This window comes from Cygnus olor, chromosome 3, assembly GCF_009769625.2.
Source record: "Cygnus olor isolate bCygOlo1 chromosome 3, bCygOlo1.pri.v2, whole genome shotgun sequence".
Lineage (NCBI taxonomy): Eukaryota > Metazoa > Chordata > Aves > Anseriformes > Anatidae > Cygnus > Cygnus olor.
This window is the reverse complement of record NC_049171.1, coordinates 113,038,180-113,059,396: the sequence shown is the minus strand read 5'-3', so window position 1 is coordinate 113,059,396 and position 21,217 is coordinate 113,038,180. Positions and strand designations below refer to the sequence as shown.

Sequence of the window (21,217 nt, the reverse complement as noted above, 5' to 3'; positions counted from 1 at the left end):
TGGTGATTTGTGTCTGTTGTTATATTTGAACCCACAAACAGCTGACGAGAGAAATGCAGTACTGTGTCAAACCCAGCCCAACCTGACTGAGTTCGAAGGAAGAAAGAGGAGAATAGCAGGAGACAAATCATCATTTTTTCCAATTTTTTGTCAACTCATTTTCATTGGGATCCTTCTGGGTTCTATTGTGATCCAGCCAGCAGCATGTCAGCTTTGGCTTTGCCATATCAATTAGCTGTGGTGCACCTACCCTGCAAGGGAAAATCTTGTCAATGAGGAAAATCTTCAGGATTTTACAGGATTATGGGAGATTTTTGTGTGGTTAGATCAGGGTAAAATACACTCATGGGTGCAGATACGGGTCAAAACCTGCCATTGGAGTAACCTTGCCTGTTTCCTGAGCAATTCTGGGGATTTGAGCACAAACAAGTCAGAATTAAAGCTGAGACACTTCACAGCCTTACAGGAGGAGAGGTGTAAGTTGCAGGCAGTTTATTTTATCGTTTTTCCATTATTTTATGTTCCCACGTGTGAAACTGAAGAAAGTATCTGTTACAAGAAGCTCTCTTCCTGCTTCCAGTGGCCACAACTCCTGCAGTAAGTAGGAGGAGTAACTGGAGGCTGGTGGCCCTGGAGCAATGATGACACTTGGTGGTGGTGTGTCAGCACCCAGACAAAGCCTGGGAGAACTGCTCAATGCTCAGGTGAGGTGGGGGGTGGAACTTCATATCAAGTGCTTGGTACCCAGCAATGTTCTCCTCAGGCCTTGTTTTTCTTTACCTAATATCCTTAAAAGAGGGGAGTACTGTTTGCTAATGCACAAGATGGCTAGATTTGTGATAGACGTGGATGTGCTTGGTGAGGAGAGCTGGAAAAAATAATTGTGGGTGTAATTGCAAGTGGAAATAGGCAAGGGGACTTTCTGGTCATAGAGTTTACTAGAGCATGACTGGGGCTGTGCAGAGAAAACCTGGTGAAGTCACCCCTCTGGCAGAAGCCATCAAACTCCATTGCTATGTCACCTCTTGGTCTTGCAAGAGCCTCTGGCTCTTGGCTGCTTCTTCAGGACAGGAGCCCCCGTCCCCAGTGGGGTGGGACCCAATCCCCAGCTTGACCTTTTGGCATTTGCTGGCTCTTTGCAGACATGGGAACTGCTGAGCTGAGAAGTTGCCTGCAGTTGTTTGTTTCTCCTTTGCTAGGGAAACAGGATTTTGATGTGTGGGGGTTTTGTGAGCTAACAAGATTATGTTAATGATGTACCTGAGTCATATTGCTGATGCATTACATAATGAAAATGACTCTGCGAAGCTCCAGCCTTGGGCTGATCTGTTGGGCAGGCTGTGCTGAGAGCCAGGGCTCTCTGGAAAAGCTGCTCAGTTTGATATGTTCAAAATAGAGAACCTCCAGCTCTTTTGCAGGTGGAGCACACAAGGTTATTCCTGCACTCCTTGTGAGGTTCAATTAGCAGAGTACAGCTAGTGTGGGAAACTTTTGAAAGGATATTGGAGCTCTTTTCCAGAAACAAACAGTGAAGGAGAAAATCTACAAGCATTTTGTTTGATTTAAAAAACAAAAACATAATCCAGCTGTGGTAATTAGATCCCAGTAGGACAAGTACTGATTTTTTTCTCCAACCAAAGACTGATATACAGTAAGATGTCATTGCTTCAAGGATGCAACTGGAAATGGAATATTTAATAAGATCAGGGTAGCAAAACAAAAACAATTTTGTATTTGGGAGCATACCAAAATGCAAATGAATCCTAAATTTCTTGCCTTTGTATTCTTTTAATTGGTAAAAAGATTTTTCCTTTCTTTTCCTTTTTGTAAATACATGAAAGCTTTCTTTAATGCTCTGTAACCAGACATTGTCTGATGCCGTCTTGTGCTTTTTTCCTCTCAGATACTTGTGTGTCTCATGAAGTCACTTTTGCTCTGAAAATCGTATTCTTTTAAAATAGTTTTTGAAGCAAACATTTCCAACTTGTAAAGCAAATGATTTCAGTAGCAGAAAAGGGAAAGGCTAGCATTTGTTGTGAGGCAGCTGTATCACGTACGCTAAAGGAGCAGAATTGAGAGCCTGAGCAATGTTGCCTGCTGTTTGAAGGCTGCCTGCAGCCTTAGCATCTCAGGCTGTGATATGGCCACGTTTCATGAGCCAGGGTAGTGTTGGGTCACAGAGCGTCTGGAAACACAACGCAGGGCTCTACGAGAAGCGTGTTTCCTCTGTGTTGCTGCCACCAGTACAGCACAGTTTTCATTTCATCGTTACTGGGAGCGGGAGAGTTGGTGGCACCTGCGATCGAGCAGCATGGCCCCGTGATATGCTGCAGGACTGCCTTATAGCCAAACCGAGGACAGGTATGTGCTGCTACCTGGCTGCAGTTTGTTCTGGTCTAGCTCAAAAAGGCTAGATGCAAGGGAAGTGCTTCAGTGATCCAGAGAGACATGCAGATTCTCCCCAGCTGTAACACACTCTAGTCAAAACAGGGCAACGAGTTAGGCAATTGTGTGTCTAACTGACAGCAATTTATTTTCATGTGTGAAAACCCCACAGAAAGAAATCAAGTAGTTTGTATTTCAGCTGTGTTTGATGATATAGTAATCTATCTCGGGGCTCTCACAATTGCAGTAGAGCTGGCAATGGCTATGCATTTAAAAACATTGGTTTGGCATAAAGTCATTACAGTGGTTCAATTTTGAACACCTTGTCATACTATATGTTAATTCTCTGCACCCCACTAATTTTTATGCTGGGTTAGTGATTGTCTGCTATAGTATAGTCAGCTCAAAGCCAATGTAACTTTTTGTTTGTGGCATTTTGGCTGCTTCAGTGGAAATGCAGTCATGGGTCCCTCTGAATCCAGGTCAGACGTTTACTGCTGATGGATCCAGGCATTTACAAAGTCTCTCTAGTGAGTCTTGCATGTTAAATATGTGATTTGGGGTGTCAGGAAGGCTGAAGAAGTTGAGGCACACCCTTCAGAAGATGATTAAACATTCTAGTTTATGCTTTTGACTTGAATTGTGCTTCATGAACTGAACAATGCGGGGGCTCAGCAGAAAGAAGTGCAAGTAATCATTAAATTGTGTATTTATAATAATAAGAAAAAGGTTAAAAAAAATCCAAGGGAGAGTAATAAATGAGCAGCTATATGTACAGTCTTAATTCTAGAGTTTTGTGATTTTGGAACATACATGTTGGCAGCCTTAATGATTTTTAACCTGTCTTAGTATGCCGAGTTTTGTTCCACTAGTTCCCAAGAACTGAATGATCCAATTGGTAGCTCAGAGAGCTTATCTATATAAAATTCAACATGCGATGGAGGTGGCTGAATAAAAATTGTTCGGTGTGCCAAAGGAAGTAATTTGCAAGCTTCAAATATGTTTGTGTTTGGAAACCGTCTCTGTGACGCTTGCTTCCCTTCTATCCTGAATGTCGTGGCACGCTCTGTAACCAAGTCTGTTTGTATGCAATAGTTACCTAATGGAGAAATTGGCTTAGTCGAGAATATGCAGCAGTCTTCCTGGAGCTTGCAGGCTTTACAGGGCAGTAAGATCTCTTATTACAAGATGCTGCAGACAGGTGACTGTGAATGGCATATTTGTGTTGTTTAAATCCTCAAATGTTGACTTTTCCCCCTTCCTTGACAATTTGAGACAGTAACTTCCTGGGAAATTGTTCCTAGATTAGGTTCAGCTAAGGCTATTGCTGCAATGCTGGTAGCATCCAGGCTATGTATATTTTTCTTCTTATGTAGAACACAATGACATGTCCAAGGACTGTTTCTTGGGTCAGCTTCAGATTTTTGTGTATCTGACTTGAAACAAGACAAGCCCTGTCTGCACAAGGACACCTATACCAGAAGTACATAAGGATAGGTTTTCTGTGTTGCATTTCTGCAGGGTTTCCAAATGCGCAAGGAGTTTGTGGTGTGTTTATCCACGTGTTTGAACAAAATGTTTGCTGGCTGTCCTTAAATTTTGGTTAAATATAGCACAATACCTTTGTGAAGCTGATTTTCACATAGTATGCATAATCCAGCTTGAGTATTGTTTCTTCCTCAGTTATTCTCTGTCAGGAAAGAATTTAGTATACTGGTGAGATGGAAAATCATTTTTATCTGTGGCTAAACTACTGCCATGTATTTAAAATATGTGAAATGTACATGGTATCAACACAAAGGCATAAAAGTTTTTAATGTTATTGGAAATTGAGTGCACTACATAGATGCAGCTATTGACAGTCCCATTTGTGATGTGATTGACTTCCTCCCCACACCATGAGTGATTTTGGAGAAGAATATGCACTTTTTTCTATTAGTTTTATTTGAGCTGATCACTATTTCTACTACAGAAAAGCACAATATTGTAAAACTTGAGTGCTAAAAGCCTGGTAATTCAACACAGAGCTGCTTCAATGTCAGAGGCAGCGAGGACTGGAAGTCCATCCCTGTGCATCCCCAGTGGTTGCAGTGCTGATCCCACAGCCTCTTCCACTTTGGCAGAAGGTCTAGACTCCCTCTCCATGTGCTGTATCGCTTTCCAGCCTTGTGCTCTGAGCATAGGCTGTGTGAAATACGCTGGCAGTAGCAGGCCTCTATCACATATGGATCTTTCTCTTTCTGGCTAGTGCTGCACTAAGGTTTTTTATCTTTAGTTTTTTTTTCCCCCAAAATTTGCATTATTCTAGTTGATGACTACAAACTTTATCAGTTTATACTGTCTCTGATAGTAATTCATAGCCCGGACTTGGGATTTTGACCATTACATGCGGATTTCATGGTGAAGTGTAGCACTTAGGTTGTGGTGAAAAGTGTTTGTATATCACCTTTTTCTGTTGTAGAGTAAAATTTATGACTTACTAGTTTCCTTTTTCATGTAAGTCATTAGAAACAGAGTATGTCAATGCTGTTGTCTTTTGGCATGAAATACAAACAAATGGACTTTCCTGCCCTTCATGAAGAGTTATTTTGGAAAAGGAAAACATTGAAGCTGTGCTGTAACTTGTTTTAATGGCACTAAAGATTCTTCCATTTTTAGAAGTGGATTTAAAAAGTAGAGATGATACTGAAAAACTTATAATGTCAGTTGTGTATACAACAGTCTACTGAATCTGTGCTAATGTATGTTGTCTGTCTTCTGGAGGGTTTGTTTCCTGACAATAACGAAAAACAGTGAAACTATTGGTTTAGGTCATTTGGCTTTTTGGGATTTAATTCTTGCTTCCCAAGAATTAACTTAAGATAATCAGGAGAAGCTGTTAATTACTTTAGGAAGAGCTTGTGTTATTTTTTCATGGAAACCTGTAGCACAGCAAATTCTCACATCTTCAGAGGTGGTTTATTACTACACAGAATTTTGCAGTGCTGGGTGAATTTCATTAAATGTGATCATGAGAAATGAGCAACTTCAGTTACATAATGCAGTAGTTGGGCTGGATTTATCTTTAAAATTATTAAATGCACATCACCTGGAGATGGTTAAAACATAACTTAGCAAGGGGATATCCCATGCTATTAGAAAGAACGGCTGGTGGACATTCATTGTGATCTGCAAGTTTTTTAGAAGAAATGTTCTGGTTTGCAGATTTTCCACAGTAATTAATGATGTTCTAAGACTATTTACGATAGTTAAAAAGGAAATGTGATGCAGCTCATGCTGTAGTTTGATTGCAAAAGGAAACAAAAGTTGAGGGAAGTCATTTTTTTCCCTTACATACTTGTTATGCAGTTATCTGTATTGCTTTCTGGGAATTTTCTACAAAGCTTTGAGGCAGGGGCAAGCCCTTTCCCCCTTTCTCCTTTTTCTTGTCCATGTAGCTATATGTAGTGAGGTAAATTATCTTTTAGGAGAGGCATGCTAGTATCTATGAATTAGGCTCATTATTGTTTTGTTGTTGGAGTTTATGCATTAAAACAAAATGATAGATTTATGGTTTATGGCATATGTAGTTGGAGCCAAATCCTCTTTGAAGCTCTTTGATCTGACAAACCCTTTGGAGTAAGACTTGTATCCTCACTGGCTTTCCCTGTCTACCCTCCATCACCCACCGATTTTCCTTAATTATTGTTCCCAGGCAAGGCTTTTCTGTAAATGGCAGTCTGCTCAGGGTGTCCTATAACCGATCCTTCTGCATGTTGCTTCACCTGCAGGGTCATGGTGCTGGGGTCCTCATTTAGGGGTGTTGCAGCTGCAGGGACAGCGATCGGGGAGGCCACCACATTTTTACGAGATCACGTATGGTTTTTCCTCTGAGTCACATTATGGAGCTGCCCATTTTCTGTTCTGTACCACAACACTAGACTTCTGGCTATATTTATTGCAATACTGTAAAACATTAGTGTTGCTGTTAATTACAGGTGAAGCAGCAGCCAAAATTCTGAATTATAATTAAATTGGGTTTAGCTTAATCTGTATATGTTCTAATGTTCTCCTTTTTAGTCCATAAAGAATTTATGGGTTGTCTTTACTAACTTAATCAATAGAACCAAATCAGTCACAGGTGATGTTTTTCCTTGCTGGTGTTTAAGAGCACTGTGTAAAGACCAGGAGCCTACTGAAGAGGTACTGTTAGCTGTCACGATTTGAAGTGGGCTCAGCATAATGCCAGATTACATTTTGACAAGATGTTTAACGGTGACATAAAGGGTCGAAGTTTTAAGGAATAACTTAAAGGAGAGAAATAAGGCAGCTTGGTGCCTCATTTGTGGTACTTGATAATCAGCCAACTGCTCCAAATATACCCTGTAACTCAGAGTATTAGTCAATGTGCCGCTATTTTTCTGAATGGCACTTGCTGTCACTAAATTTATAAAATAAAAGCTTTTCCTTTTAAGAAGGAACTCCGAAGACCTCAATCAGTGCTCTGTGTGCTGTGGTGATGGGAATGAGCGAGCTGAAGCCAGTGATGCTGTCACAGTGGTCCATGTGCTGGGGAAGGCAATGACTGATGTTGCTTGCGGTATATGGACGTATAAAGGTCAGGGACCACCGCTCAATAACCTGTAGAGACGAGCCATTTTTCTCGTTTATTATTAGAACAGGTCAAAACTCAAATGTTACATGCATTAGCCTCCCTTCTTCTGTTCACTTCCACTTGCAGTTAGTATTGGTGTTTTTTTGCCCAGACCCACATACCTGTCCTGGACAACATGGGCTCCTTCACTGAGCTAAGGTGGCAGTCTCGAGGGTCTTGTCTGGTAGCCCTAGAGATAGGCTCTTGTGTTTTTCTGGCACCAGCTAGACAAAGAAGGCTTGCGCTGCAGTGAGAACCTCGCCTTCATTGCTGGATATTGTTGAGAAAATGGGCAGCATTGTATGTTGAGAGTAGACCATAAAAATTGTCACAGGACACAGAAGTGTAGAGCTTTTGGAAGATACGGATTAAAAATCAGTTAGCAGATGAGAAATGAATGCAAAGAATAAAAAATCAATTCTCTTGATGAAAGAGGTGCAGTAGTGTTAGGGATAGCAGTGTCAGGACCAGTTTTGCTCAATATATTTAAGTGTTTTCAGCAGTGCAGTAGAGAGGGCTATAATTTGCTGATGACTCTGAATGACTGACATTGTATATAAACTTCAAAGTCTTTAGATAAAAATTGCAGAATCCACAATGGAATCATGTAAATGACTAAAACACGCATGGGTTCTTAATTAGTTGTAACTCTTTGGGGAAAAAATTTCTGAAAGTGATTTTGGATGACTTCTTGAAAACAGTCCTGGCTGGGGAGACAAATAAAATGCTCAGTTGTTCACGATGTGGCTATAGATTAACCTTTTTTTAGTGGGGGAGGAGAGGGGATGTAAATTGAATGCTGCTGTCAGGTGGAACACTGAGTTGCCTGAAAGGATATAACAAAAGTAGTGAAGATCTGTCAAATATGTAAAATATTATGACAATCATTGTATTCAATATATTTCATGAAAGGAGAATCTAAAATGTGCATCTTCCTCATGTTTATTTTTTATAAAGCAAAAGGTAATGATGATGAGACGACGTAGTATTTTACTTCTCTGTTTTGGCGAGCTGTTCCTTGTTAAGGGGTGAAGTCCTTCATAAAGCCTGCTACAGCAGCATGTTGGGAAGGCATTAATGAAGGCCAAAGAGAAGATCCTCACAGGGGAAGGGAGAAGGCTTCCTTGTGGCTGCAGGTAAATTGAGCAAGGACATGGAGGGTCTGAGTCCCTTTTGCAGTAAGTACTGACCAGTGTGGTACATGATCCTTTTTCATGCCAGAGGGAAGCAAGAGCACATGCTGTTGGTGGTGAGCTAGCTGGTGGCTCCCCAGGCGATGTGCCCATGAGCCGGCCATCAGCTCGGTGATCAGGGCTTGCTGCTTTGGTGGCTGTCCTACTTGGCCATTAAACTTGTTCTCATGTAATTTGCTCTTTACACATGTTTTAGCCTGCAAAAAAAACAGTTCCTCTTCTTTTGTCAGCTTGTCCATACGTTTTGTTCATAGTTATGCAGAAAGATCATTGAAGACGACCAAATGCGTGTTGAACCAGGTATCCTGCCCTTGCCATGGCCAGGAACCGATGCTTACTGAAGAGGGTAAGGACAGGGCAAGATTTAATGACAGTTGTCGGAAACACTTTCCTAGCCCGAGCTTTTCATCGCTCGGGGACTTCATGATCCACAACTTTTATCTTCATTCTTTAAATCCCTCATTGGCTTTTTCTGAGGTGAATTTGTAACATTGATTTTTTTTAACTCGCATAAACTTTCGTACGATATCCACTGTGCTTTTTGTCAAGAAGCATCTTCTTTTGTTTGTCTTGAACTTACAGCATGCTGGTTTCATTTAATGTCCCCATTTTTTTGTCCACCCACAAGTTTGATTGGAGGATCCTGAGTTATTTTTGTTGCAATGTAATGTGCTGTAACTGTGTACCACCCTATGACAGTTTTATTGTGGTGGTTATTTCAGTGTGGGGTTTTGATCTTGTATAAAAGGGACAGACTTTCATTAAAGGGAGGTTTGTTTGTTGTTGTTGTTTGTTTGTTTTAATTCAGCTGTTCATTTTTCAGTGTGGAATTAAAGTCTTGATAATCTTTTAAATTTAATGTAGTGTTACTTTGTGCTATACTGCAAGTGATTTAGCATTTTAATTTAAGACTACCATGTGATTATTCCAAATATATTTCTTCTCTCACGACTGGGGAAGTCTTGAATATCAGTAATTTGGGGATATTACTTCAGTATTGAACTGATGGTTAATAATGCCAGTTTTTAGGGAGATGAACACTTTGTGGATGTGTCTCCATCTACTGGAAAAATACTCAAAGACTCACATATTTTGACCATGTATAATCTCCTGTTTGCTAGCTAACAAGGCAACAATTGAGCGAATGTGGTGGTAGGTCTGTCAGATGTGGGTGGTGGATGAATGAGTCCCAGGTGGGAGGGGGGCTTGAAGGGAGAGGGACAAAAGGGACAGGGGGGGAGAGACTCTTCCCAAAGGAAATGTGTGAAAGGTCAGAGAAAGTGTAGTACTGCCTCCACGAACAACCATAAAATCCCGTAACTAGTTAAAGGAACATTTAAAGGACTGGCAAAACAGATGGTGCATAAGTTAAAACTGTACAGGAGCAACTTACCTTCTGCAGCGATTTCAGCAAGACAGTTATTTCTGTGGTTGTTACTCTATCATTCAATCACAACATGCAATTACTATAGCAAACCTTCTGTCATATTGCACACGTTTTCACACTTGTCAGAGGAAAAGTCGTAGATTAAACAATGGTTTAAAGCACTGTTTAGTTATGAATTTCGTAATTGTGTTTTAATGTAAGACAGAAGTGTTCTGCTGAAGCAGATCTCCAAAGAGCAAGAACCAGGGGAATATTCTCAGGAAGAAAAACAAGTATCGTTGGCCATACAGATCCCATTAGCACAAATGGAAATTTCTCAGTGCTAATGCCTTTGCATCAGTCTGAAAACACAAGCAATTAGAGCCCCGTTTTGGAGTCATTGCATGTACAGAACTCTCGCTGAAATCAATGGGAGCTTGGAGAAAAGACAGACAGAAGAACCAGGGCCTTAACACTAACATACCCCTTTTTCTTTTGTACAGTCCTTACCATACCACATGGTACAACTTTTCAGTTATTTCTTAATTCTCTTCAGAGTATTTGAAAACAAAACAAACAATAAACCCAAAACAAATTGTAAAACCACTTTTCAAACCCTTTTGTTTTTATGTAAGACATTGCCATCCACAGATGCAAGTTTTTCATTTCATTCGTTTTCTTCGTTGCCTCCTTTCTGTTTTTTTCTCTGCTGTTTGTTCTCCAGAACTGGTATCAGACATACATAGTTATTTAGATGTATATATGTTGCTTTTGTCTCTACGCTAAATGGTTCGTGTGAATGATGAAGTATTAGTAATGCAAGCGGTTGTTCCTTATAACGTTTCTTGAATAATAATGCATCTCAGGTTTAGAGCTTTTCATCTCTGCCTTTCCTTTAGGGAGAGAAAAAAAAAAAACACAACCAAACTAAACCAATTCAAAGCAACAACACAAGGATCCCAATATGCTTTAAAATAAAAAAAAAAAAAAGGGGGGGGGGCATCTGGGGGCAACTCAGCAGAAAAGACAGGGAAATCAAAGCAATAGCTATATTTTTCAGTTCCGTTTTGATTAGTCTGTGCAGTTTTCATTTGGGAAATATGTATTTAAAAGAATCAATAAAACTTTATGCCTTTTCAGTTGTAGTTCTTTTACTATTTTAAAAATACAAGTACCAGCTATTTCCAAACAAAACATTTGGAAATAAGAAGAATTTGACAAGGCTTTAAGTGTTACTTGAATGCAATACAAAAGTCTGTCTGGATCATTATATTACACAGGAGGGCATAGAAAATTAAAGTCATGCTTCCATTTTAAAATAGTTAACCTTGTATTTTTGCAGCAGCACTTATTGAGAGAGAGAATAAATGTCTAGAAGAGAATGAAAGCTGGAAGAGCTTACAGAAAATATTTTTACTTTCTCTCTTTTTTGACGTTTTTAATGTGTGATGGCCATTCTTGCATTGACATTGAATTTTTATTGAGCCTTATTCTGACACGTTTACTGATGCCAAGTGAATCATTATTCAGATTCATTGAAATTCGTGGAAATTCTGTCAGGGGTTACTTGTAAGGACAAAATGTAAGAACCTGCAAACCTGGATTGGCCTTTCTTCAAGGACTCCTCATTTCCGGAGTGCCCAATTGAACACGTTGCCACTGATTTTTTCCAAAACCTTCTTTGACAGAGTGGTGATTTCCGTTTTGTAAACCGACCCGAGGTACCAGAAATGAGGCATCTGGAATTGCTGGGCTATTGCTGGGCAATATTGTCACAGCTTGTTTATTTGCATCATTTGACAGCAGCCTGAGAAGAGTAACAATGGTAGAAATAGGATTTGGATTCCAGCTGAAGTTTAGGATTTCTTGCTGCCTGCAATGGCTCTGAATCGAGCCACAGATGGTAACAAGGCGCCTGTAGCTGCTGCTCTCCTTGCACAGGCGCTCCAGCAACTCTGAAAGCAAGGAAGGACCTCAGGAAAAATTGTGAAGTGGATCTGAAAGCAGATGTGCTGCAGCTGTAAGGGAAGTGATAATGGAAGCAGTGCATTCAGAACGGAGTGGATGGCAGCAATCTGTCACTTATGGGGGATGGAAGGAGGGAAAGGAAAAAGCTGAAGTGGGGGAATAAAAATAAGGGGAAAATACTGCACTGAGGAAACTCATAATAGCTGTGGAAGCATTGGTGTAGAGACTGTGTCTGGGAACAGTAGAAAATAAAACACAATCTCCTTGGTCTTTAGAAAGAATATTGATTTGGCTTTATTGTGATTTATGCCATCAGCCCTCCTCAACAGTATTACAGCCACGCAATCCACAACTGCTGTTATTTATTCTGGATAAAGAAGGCAAGTTTTAACTGTGATCTCCCTTGACATTTCCCAAGGTGCTCCTGTCTCCTACCTTTCATCATCATGTACTACTTCAAGGCAATCAACGTCTCTCTTGCCTCCCTCGAAAAGAAATGTGTTTTGGTCGGTCACCCTGGACCAGAGTGACACAGACAGTGCAGGTTAGGGGAGATCAATTGCATAGCCCTGCTCTCTTCACTTGGGACAATTTCTGCATGGGCAAGGTTGGAATCCAAATAAGACATTAACCCACTTTGTCACAGTGGCTAGGGTGGCAGGAAAGAAAGAAAATAGTGTCTTACCCAACAGGGTATCTTCTCTTTTTCATTTTATAATCTGTGTCAATGGCAGTTGGAACCATTAGACCTGCATTAAAATACATATTACTTATATAAATGGGAGCTATAAATATCACAAATAGTAAAACTAAAATTGCACCGAGGTTCAAGAGACAGTATGTCTAAAACCTACAAAATTAAGGGCGTTTAGAGGAAAGCCTCAACCTCCATCTCTCCTTAATTTACCTCATTATTCTAAGTTGTCAGAGAATGATCTCATACTATGTTAATGTGATTTTATGGCTTTTTCTCTCAAGGTTCCTCAGATCTGAATCAGACCACAGTAAAAAGTGCAATTATATTTCCTTGTGTGTGTTGGTTTAGGTGGAGCAGTAAGGGTGATACGCCTAGAGATAAGGTGGAGCATTTACTGAAATCAGTAAATACTTCTGTAGCCAAATATCTCCTTTCAAATGTTTTTATATTATTGTCATTGTGGTCCTTATCCTTTTTTTTACTATTATTATTATAAATGCAAAGCTGGTATTGATCTCTAGATGTGTTGCAATGTGCAAACACTACTTAGGTACGTCTTCTCCTATCAACCTGCGTGGGCTCAAGCACACAGGCTTGCAATGCCTGTTCCTCTGAGAATAGGTGGATGTCTCAGCTTTTGCATCCCCTGGGGGTGGAAGTCATGTTGGACTACAGGAGCCAGCTGTGGCCAGCAGATCTGATTTTCCCAGCTGTGCTCCTGGAAATGAAACCAGTGTGCAGGACTGAGGATGCTGTGTAGCTCTTAATTAGTCCTTTTTGAGAAACACAGTATATTAGCTAGCCTGGAGGTGCCTGCTCGGTGCTGGTGTCTGTATTTGTCTGAGGCAGGAATGTGCCAGACAGGCCTTTCCTGGACTGCTTAGGCTCCCCTTTGCCGTTGCACCCATGAGGCTGACTACTATACATGATGATTTCATGAAGCTGGGGAAGTCTGGCCCATCATTTTTCATTAGAAGTAATTCTGTATTGAATCAGTGGAAAGAATATTCCTGCGGTTAGGACTCCAGAGAGGAGAGAGTTTCTGAATATGCTTTCTGGCAAATATGTCTGATTTCCTGTGCTTAGGGAGAGATTGTTTCACCTAAATTTAGCTTAGGTATCTAGCTTCGCTCTGTAGTCAGTGGTTCCCCATGAGAGCCATTCATTGACCTGAAACAGCTGAATTACCTTCATTATTAACTGTAGCGAGAATCCTAGACCTAGAAGTCCAGCCTTGACATGGCTTAATGGAGATGAAGCTGGATCCTACTTTTCCTCTTGGTTAGCAATACAGGTGTACGATGAGGTCGGTGGATCCTGCGGGATCTTGTGAGTAGAAGCGTGCCAGTGGGGGTGAGATGCCCAAACACTACTGTGAAGGAGGCCTTTGAGGCTAAAGAAATGGGACCCTTTAACACAACAGTATTTTTGAAGGAGGTATGATTAACAGTACTGTTAGTCATGTGAAAGTGGTTCATTTCCTTGATTTGAGATAGTACAGATAGTACTAAGGGCTGTATCCGAGTTGTTCTTATAAAGGAAGTTGTATGTTCAAGCTCTTCTTGATATAATAGTTAGATACTAATAGTTTAATGACTCCAGAGGAAAACCTGCCAACAGTTTCATGTTCCGCAGTGCTGAAAGGCTAATGAATACAGGGCACATAGGTGAGCATCCCTTTCCCTTTTTGAAAATGGAAGGGGATTTTAATTTATTCCTCTTCAGTATCAAGGAAACTCCTAACTTTTCTAGTAGGACTAGCAGCACGTCATAGATGTTCAAAATCAGGTAGTGTCATTCACTTCCAGACCATTTTTGCGTAGGTTGGTATAGGAAAAAAATAAAAATTAAATAAAAACCGTTCTAGGTTCACTTTCAGCATTCTGTTCTTTCCTCGTTTGTTTTTAGTGCTTTAACTGGTAAGCTTTGTTCCAATTGTCATGACTCCTGAACATCTTAAGCGAATGCTGCCATATACTTCACTTAATATGAATCTGTCTGTATTTTATTGTTATGTGTGAGATGGATTGAAAACAGGCTGAGCTGTGGAATTAAAAGTTTCTGGTCAGTGGCACAAAGTCCATCTGGAGGCCGGTCATAGCAGTGTACCCCAGGGGTCAATAGCAGGGTCAATGCTATTAATGACTTAAATGATGGGCAGAGTGCACCCCAGGAGTTTTCCAGACATATAGAGCTGGGAGGAGTACCTGATAAGCCAGATGGTTGTGCTGCTGTTCAGAGGCACGCTGACAAGTCGGAGAGTTGGGCCGGGGGGGGGACCTCATGAAGTTCAACATGGAATTGCAAAGCCTGCCCAGGGAGGAATTACCCCATGCCTAGTGCACACTGAGGCTTGCCAGTTGGAAAACAGCTCTGCAGAGAGGACCTGGGGGTCCTGGTGAATAGCAGAACTGGGATTGTTCAGCCTGGAGAAGAAACAGCTCAGGAAGGATGTATTATCAGTGATATCATACCTGATGGGGGGAGGAAAGACCATGAGCCAGACTCCTTCCAGTGGTGTTCAATGAACAGACAAAAGGCAGTGGGCAGAAACTGAAACATAGGAAATTCTATTTAAATATAAGAAATTTCTTATTATTCTGCAGTTGGTCAAACTCCAGAGCAGGCTGCCCATGGAAGCTGTGGAGTCTCCATCCCTGGAGATGCTCCGGCTCGACTGGGCAAGAGTCCTGGGTAACCTGCTCTGCATTCCCCTGCTTTAAGTGGGAGGTGGACTGCATCATCTCCGAGGTGCTTTCCAACCTCAGCTATTCTCCGTTTGTTTGAAACATCAACAGCTCTCTTTTCTTTTTTTTTTTTGAGAAAACATTTTATAGACTATAATTTATTGCTGAGGATTTTAAATGTGAATGTTGTGGATTTTCAAAAATGTGTACCAAAGTATTAGTCTCTAGTTCCTATCAGCCTTTCGTTCTTGCTACGGATGTGTGAATAGTTCAGAAAAAAAAAAGGTAACCCTCCCCATAACTGTGTTTATATTCAGGGAAATCAAATTATTTGGCTGATTTTCAGTCCAGATCTTGATCTAGGTAGTTAATTTGAGCTATTGTTTTTATTTTTGAAAAATAATGGATTTCAAATTATCTAAATAAAATCTGGTGAGAATCCTCAAGCAGTGTATCTCCTTAAATAGATTCCACTCTGTTTCAGTAACTGTAATGCTGTACAGTTTGATAGATCATTTAGCAGCTGGTTTCAATGTCTTCAAAATCTATTTTAAATTCATATAAAGTTAGAATACACAGCTGCTAAAAATTGTTTGTAAATTTTCATGGTGGCTTCTCTCCCCCCCCCCCCCCCCCCCCCCCCCCCCCCCCCCCCCCCCCCCCCCCCCCCCCCCCCCCCCCCCCCCCCCCCCCCCCCCCCCCCCCCCCCCCCCCCCCCCCCCCCCCCCCCCCCCCCCACATTCTCACTGTTGACTGAATGCTCTTTTGTTGAGGTTTGCAATTATTTAAGTAAAAAATAAACAAAATTGTCACTTGATTTGCATTGCTGCTTTTGTGGCAAGCAGGTCATCAAAGGAAAATCCTCCCCCACAGCCTCTGGTCTTGTTTACAGGAAACATTAAAGGTGTTCTTTCGGCCTGTTTAGCCTCTCAGGTGGCCTCTTTCAGCAACTGTGCTTTTGTATAAATAGACCGTAGCTTTTCATGCAGCCTATATTTGTGGTGAATATTTGTATGGAGCAGCCTGAGTAGGGTCAGAAGAAACTTGTGGTGATCTTGGAAAAACTCAAACACTGTTGTGGATTTCTGTGATCTCCTGAGTTATGGTGAAGCTCTCTACATGCTTGTTGCAAATCATTTTTACTAAGTAGGAGCCCTTCAGTCAGCTTTCAGTAGTTTTGGGACAGGTCCCATCTATCAATAAACATTTGCAATCCAGCTGTTAGATTTTAATCACTGCCATGTATCATTATCTAAGCCAGCTGTACTTTGATTGTGTGATATTGACTTACATTTTGGTAAATGGAGGTGCATAGAAGAATTTAGATACCTGGTACAGAGAGGATGATTCACGTTGGGACTGGATCTGAACTTCAGCTCTGTTTCCTTGACAAGCATCTTCTCTCAGTTATCACTAATCTTTGAGGATATTTCCTCTGTGAATGAGGAAGCTCGTATGAAAGCGTGGAGGTTTAAATGTGATCTGCCATATTCAAAAGAACATTTCAATTTTTTTTGAGGCAATGATTACTTTTGTGTTCTTTAAAGACAGATTAATAAACATGCTAATATGGTCTATAATGAAAACTGAGTTTAAACGTTCTCATATTCAGTTCTTCCACTTAATTTCTTCTCTTCATTTTCAGTATAGGAAACTGCATTAGAGTTTTGTTAATAGGTCTTCTCTGAATGATAGTAATTTGCAAAATTTGTTGTTCATTAAATTACAGTTCAGAATTATGACAACTATAGAATTTATAACTGGAGATTAAGACTGGGAAATAACATAAGTTTTTCTATTTTTTTCCAAATAGTAACATAAGGGTTTTTAAAAGGCGACCAAATAGTGTTATAATTAGTGGCTTGTGAAATGGTTTGGTTTACAAATTTAATCCTTCTATTAAAACTAGTGGAAATCTGACTCTCAATGCTTGATGTTACTGCTATCTTAAATATGTGTGTATTTACCCTGTGAATAATTTGTGCAGCTTAGTAGGTACAAGAGGCCTTGAAGTTTCTAGATTTAGGTGCTTTTTGGAGTTATGTGATTTTATGGAGTATGGAATCCTGAAGAGGAGCATGTAAGGCACTCATTTTCAAAGGAGCTTTGGCTGACCAACAGGAGTGGCAGTGTGGCTGATGCTGAAGTTAGTTGATGCTCACTGGAAAATGATGGTACAACTGGATTCAGACTGTTTAGACTTGGAAAAGTTAAGTAGAGGCAGACTGGTCATGGCAACGGGAAAGGAGCAGTGGTTCTGTTGTTAACTCTCATTGCCTGACGAGCTGGCCAGCTAGCGTGCTTACATCCCTCGCGCTGTCCTGGAGCTCTATAGCTCATTCTCCTGTCGAACTGTGGGCATAGGTGATGGATGCCCTGTGAAGTTGCATACCACAAGTCAGTGTCTGCACAACAGAGCTGTCAGCATTGCAGTATGGCTGTGTGCAATTTGGTTTTCTTTGTCCTCTCCAGAGCCCTCGGGAAATACGGTTGTGGCAGGGATGTATTCACAGTTGTTGTAAAAGGGAGACCAGGCAAGGTCTAGCCTTGCATGCTCATCGGTTCCTAACCACTAAAACAAGTAGCTGTAAGCATTTTACCAGAAAGCCAAGCTAAGGATATAAACCAGAGTCAAAGTCTCTGCTGTTTAATCAAAAGAAGGTGTACTGGTGTTGTTGTGGCACTGAAATACTGGGGGGAGTGGGCTGCAGCAGGTAGGTGGTACCTCCGTGCATGCCTGATGGTAGGCTTGTGCGTGCCAGCTGTCCAAGGGGACACTGCCATGATGAGTACAGATGAGCTTGCGGGGTTTCCAGTTTTCAGTCCCTCTGCTTGTACATCCAAAATAAAGATTGCACTGGGTTTGGAGCACATGCCAACTGGTGGTTTAAATGTCGTTTGCTGCCTCTGAAAGAATGGAAAGGTTTTCTCTAAGTTCATCCAGGACCGTGCTTTCTCTGCCACTTCATAGTCCAGCTCTGCAACCACAATTCATCCCTAAATGTCAGCAATACTGACTGGTTAGGAACTACACTTTGCCAGCCAAAAAAGGAACATGAAGAACAGCCTTATGTCCAGCCACGCAGAGCTCTTTTCCATCCTTGCATTTCCTGGCTGAGGTCCTGTACACTCCCTGCCTTTGTGGCACCCTGATCAAGTGCTCTGAATTATAAATGTGTTATGCTATATTCCCCCCACACACACACATCTCTTCACCACCTACTACATTTGAATCATAAAATCTTGTAGTGAATATAAATGATTAATTCCTCAAACGATTGATATCCTTTAAATTAGTTTACGTTGTGGTTTAGCTTTCATAGTACTGTGCCATAGTCCTGGTAACAGCACTTTGTAATGCTGTGATACAACCCCAAAGAGCTGTTGCATATGTGTGTCGAAGGATATTCATAGTATCCTATCTAGACTTTTTTTTTTCTGGTAGAAAGCATAGGATTTAGGCAGTAAATGCATTTTTTTAGGTGCACAGGAAGTGTTATAGGGGTAGATAAGTGACAAGGAAACAAGAACATTATTAATCTGTGATGTTCTATGAAGTTATTACAAATACTATATTTAGAGTGAACTCTTTTATAATACACATGGGAACTTAAGGTGTGAAAAGTCCCATATTACTACTTTAAATCTATGCAGCAGAGCTTGTTGTAGCATAGGCAGCTTTCCCTTGCAATCCTCTGCTTTGCTTCTGCAGAGTTCCTCTGGCATTCACCCTAGTGAATCACGGCAGAGCAGGGTTGTCAGGGCTCCTCATAAACAAGCAATTTTCTCTCTGCCCACTCCTCTGCCACTTCAGCTCATGAGGCAATCACCAACCGTACAACAAACAATCTAGCAAAGGTGCTTGCCATGCTCCTTTTAAGACAAGAATGTGTACTACACGGAGGAGCTTATCTTACTCTCATATTTTGGTGTGAATGAAGGAAGCTGGAAGACAAAAACTTGGGTCCAACTTATTATTACTATTATTATTTATTAATAAAGAAGCCCTTTGAGGCAATTAGAGCACAGGTTGGCTGAGTTTGGGGTCAGGTCCTCTGAGTGGCAGGACGGTGCATCCTCCTCCTGTTGAAGCCAGGATTCAGGCATGTTTCAGACATGGCAAGTGTTTTGGCACTTAGGTTTTTGGAGCTTCGGGTCTCTTTGGCATTGGATGTTAGTGCTTCCACAATTGTGAAGACTCTGTAGGGACAGTATTTCAAAGTGGAAGGTAAGTTTAATTATGTTTGGTCCATAAAAAACAGGCTGTGTATCATTTTCTTGGCCACCATGGAGAATAAAATTGCACTGGTGCAGTGCTCAAAGCCAAAACCCAGGGTAACTTCCCACTTGCTGGAAAAAAAAAGGGTGGGGGGGAAGGGGAGGAGGTTCAGAAGAGAGGCTCTGAGTGGATAACTCCTAGCAGTGTCTCAAGGGGATAAAAGCAGGCAGCTCAGGAGCACATGAGGCTTCACAAGGCTCTGGGGGAAGGTGGGAGGGGAAGGGAAGAAACCCAGCTTGAGCTGATACAGGAAGGCATCATGTTAATCAAGCAAAGGCTGGCTGCTACTTCAGATTGTGGAAAAGAAGAGGAAGGTGAAGATGCAGCTTCTAGAGATGGCAAAGGAGCAAGCAGCTTGCTGAATGCACCTTTACCCAATGTTGGTTACCTGCACCTCTGCCAGCAAAATGTCTGTAAGCTCAGGTCCCAGATTGCTCAGGATACATTGAGTGACTTTGCTTTGTTTATGGTCCCCTTCTGCTCCTCCAGGCTGCTATGCTGAGAACAGTAATGTTTGAATGTCCCCAGGCTCAGGTGGAGGGTTTTCTGCGGTGCTGTCATAGGCCCCAGCTAGCAAGGAGGCTGGCCAAGAAAAAAGTCCCAAGTAAAAAGCGTAGGGCCAAACATTTTTTTCCATCTGAGGGAATGTTTGTTGCCTTGAACTCGTTGGAGAAACTTGTGTTGGTGTTTTGTGTAACAGTTAGCTATCTTCAACCCAGAGATATTGAGAAATTTTGACTTCACTGAACAACTACATATTAAAAAGAAACATGTTTCTACCTGCAATGTTGGTAAAAACAAGGACTTCTTAAAAAACGTCATGAATTATTTGTGAAGATCCGGTAATGAAGGATTCTGCATGAAGAAATGACTCTCAAAGATGAATGTTAGTTAGTGCACTTCGTGAGGTGATGCACTGAAATCAGAGAAAGCTCAGTTTGTCTTTGATATTATTTTTGTCTGCTGTGTGTGTCCTGGGAGAAAAGTATTTACCTAGTATGGGGCTCTGTTGTGGCAGAAATGACCCTGGGATGCCCAAGCAGAACGCTGAGCACTTAATTTAAAGAAAGTTCTTGCTCTGTGGAAGCAATTATTAGGCCTGCAGTGGGAGGTATCTGCTCATGTAGACGTGGCGATTGTGTGCATCTAAGGTATAACAGTTAATACACTGCGGCTAAGTGTGAGATAGTACCCCTTGTTGTAGACAAGCCCTTAAGTATTTAAATACCCAGGTCTCTCTCACTTAAATCTCTGAGAGTCCAACTTAACCTCCACATGGTGACTATTGTAAATTTTCCTCATGAAACTGCATTATGTTTCAGCCTAATTAGTGCTGCTAGCTGTAGCCTTAGTAAAGAAACATTAGATTAGAACGTACCAGAGGCTGAGTGCCCACATCCTCTCCTACAGGAATTAAATCAATTTCAGTCTTGCAGTATTCACACAGCTGATTTAATTTGGCCTCTTTGTCTAGATGATGGCAGCAGCAGAGTAGGAAGCTCTTGCCATTATTACTTGTGTTTTACTCCAGAGTTCAAACCGTTTTGAGTGCTGTCAGGGTAGCATTGCTTATTAGCCCCCAAGTAAAGCAAACACTATTTCGGTAGTAAAGAAATTAAAGGTTAGTCAATAAATAGCAGTTACTGGCAACAAATTAAGATGAGGAACATTTTATTGTGGTAATAGGAATGAACGTTTCCTACTGTGAAATTGGATTTTTTATTGAAATCAAATATATAATTAAGATATTATGCACAGAAAAGGTTAGAAACCTTAACATCTTTTGTCCATCAGCCAAATATTGTAGTATGTTGATATCCATGCTGTGAGTTCCCCATTACTGCTCTGCCAGTAATTTCAACCTGGCATCTAGACTAAATTGTCTCCCTAGGAGCCAAGAGGAAACATAGTTGATATGCGATCTGAGGCACGGGCCTTTCTTGAATGAATAAAAGCGCTGTCATATTTTATGAAATTACATCTGCTGGTTATATGCGATGATCATCTCT

The 21,217-nt window shown here is 41.1% G+C and overlaps 1 protein-coding gene across 3 annotated transcripts in view; it reads left to right on the top strand.

The window, feature by feature from the left end:
• Positions 1–21,217, top strand: part of MACROD2 (mono-ADP ribosylhydrolase 2) — an 861,378-nt gene that overhangs the window by 555,980 nt on the left and 284,181 nt on the right. The gene's annotated exons all lie outside the window — the stretch shown is intronic.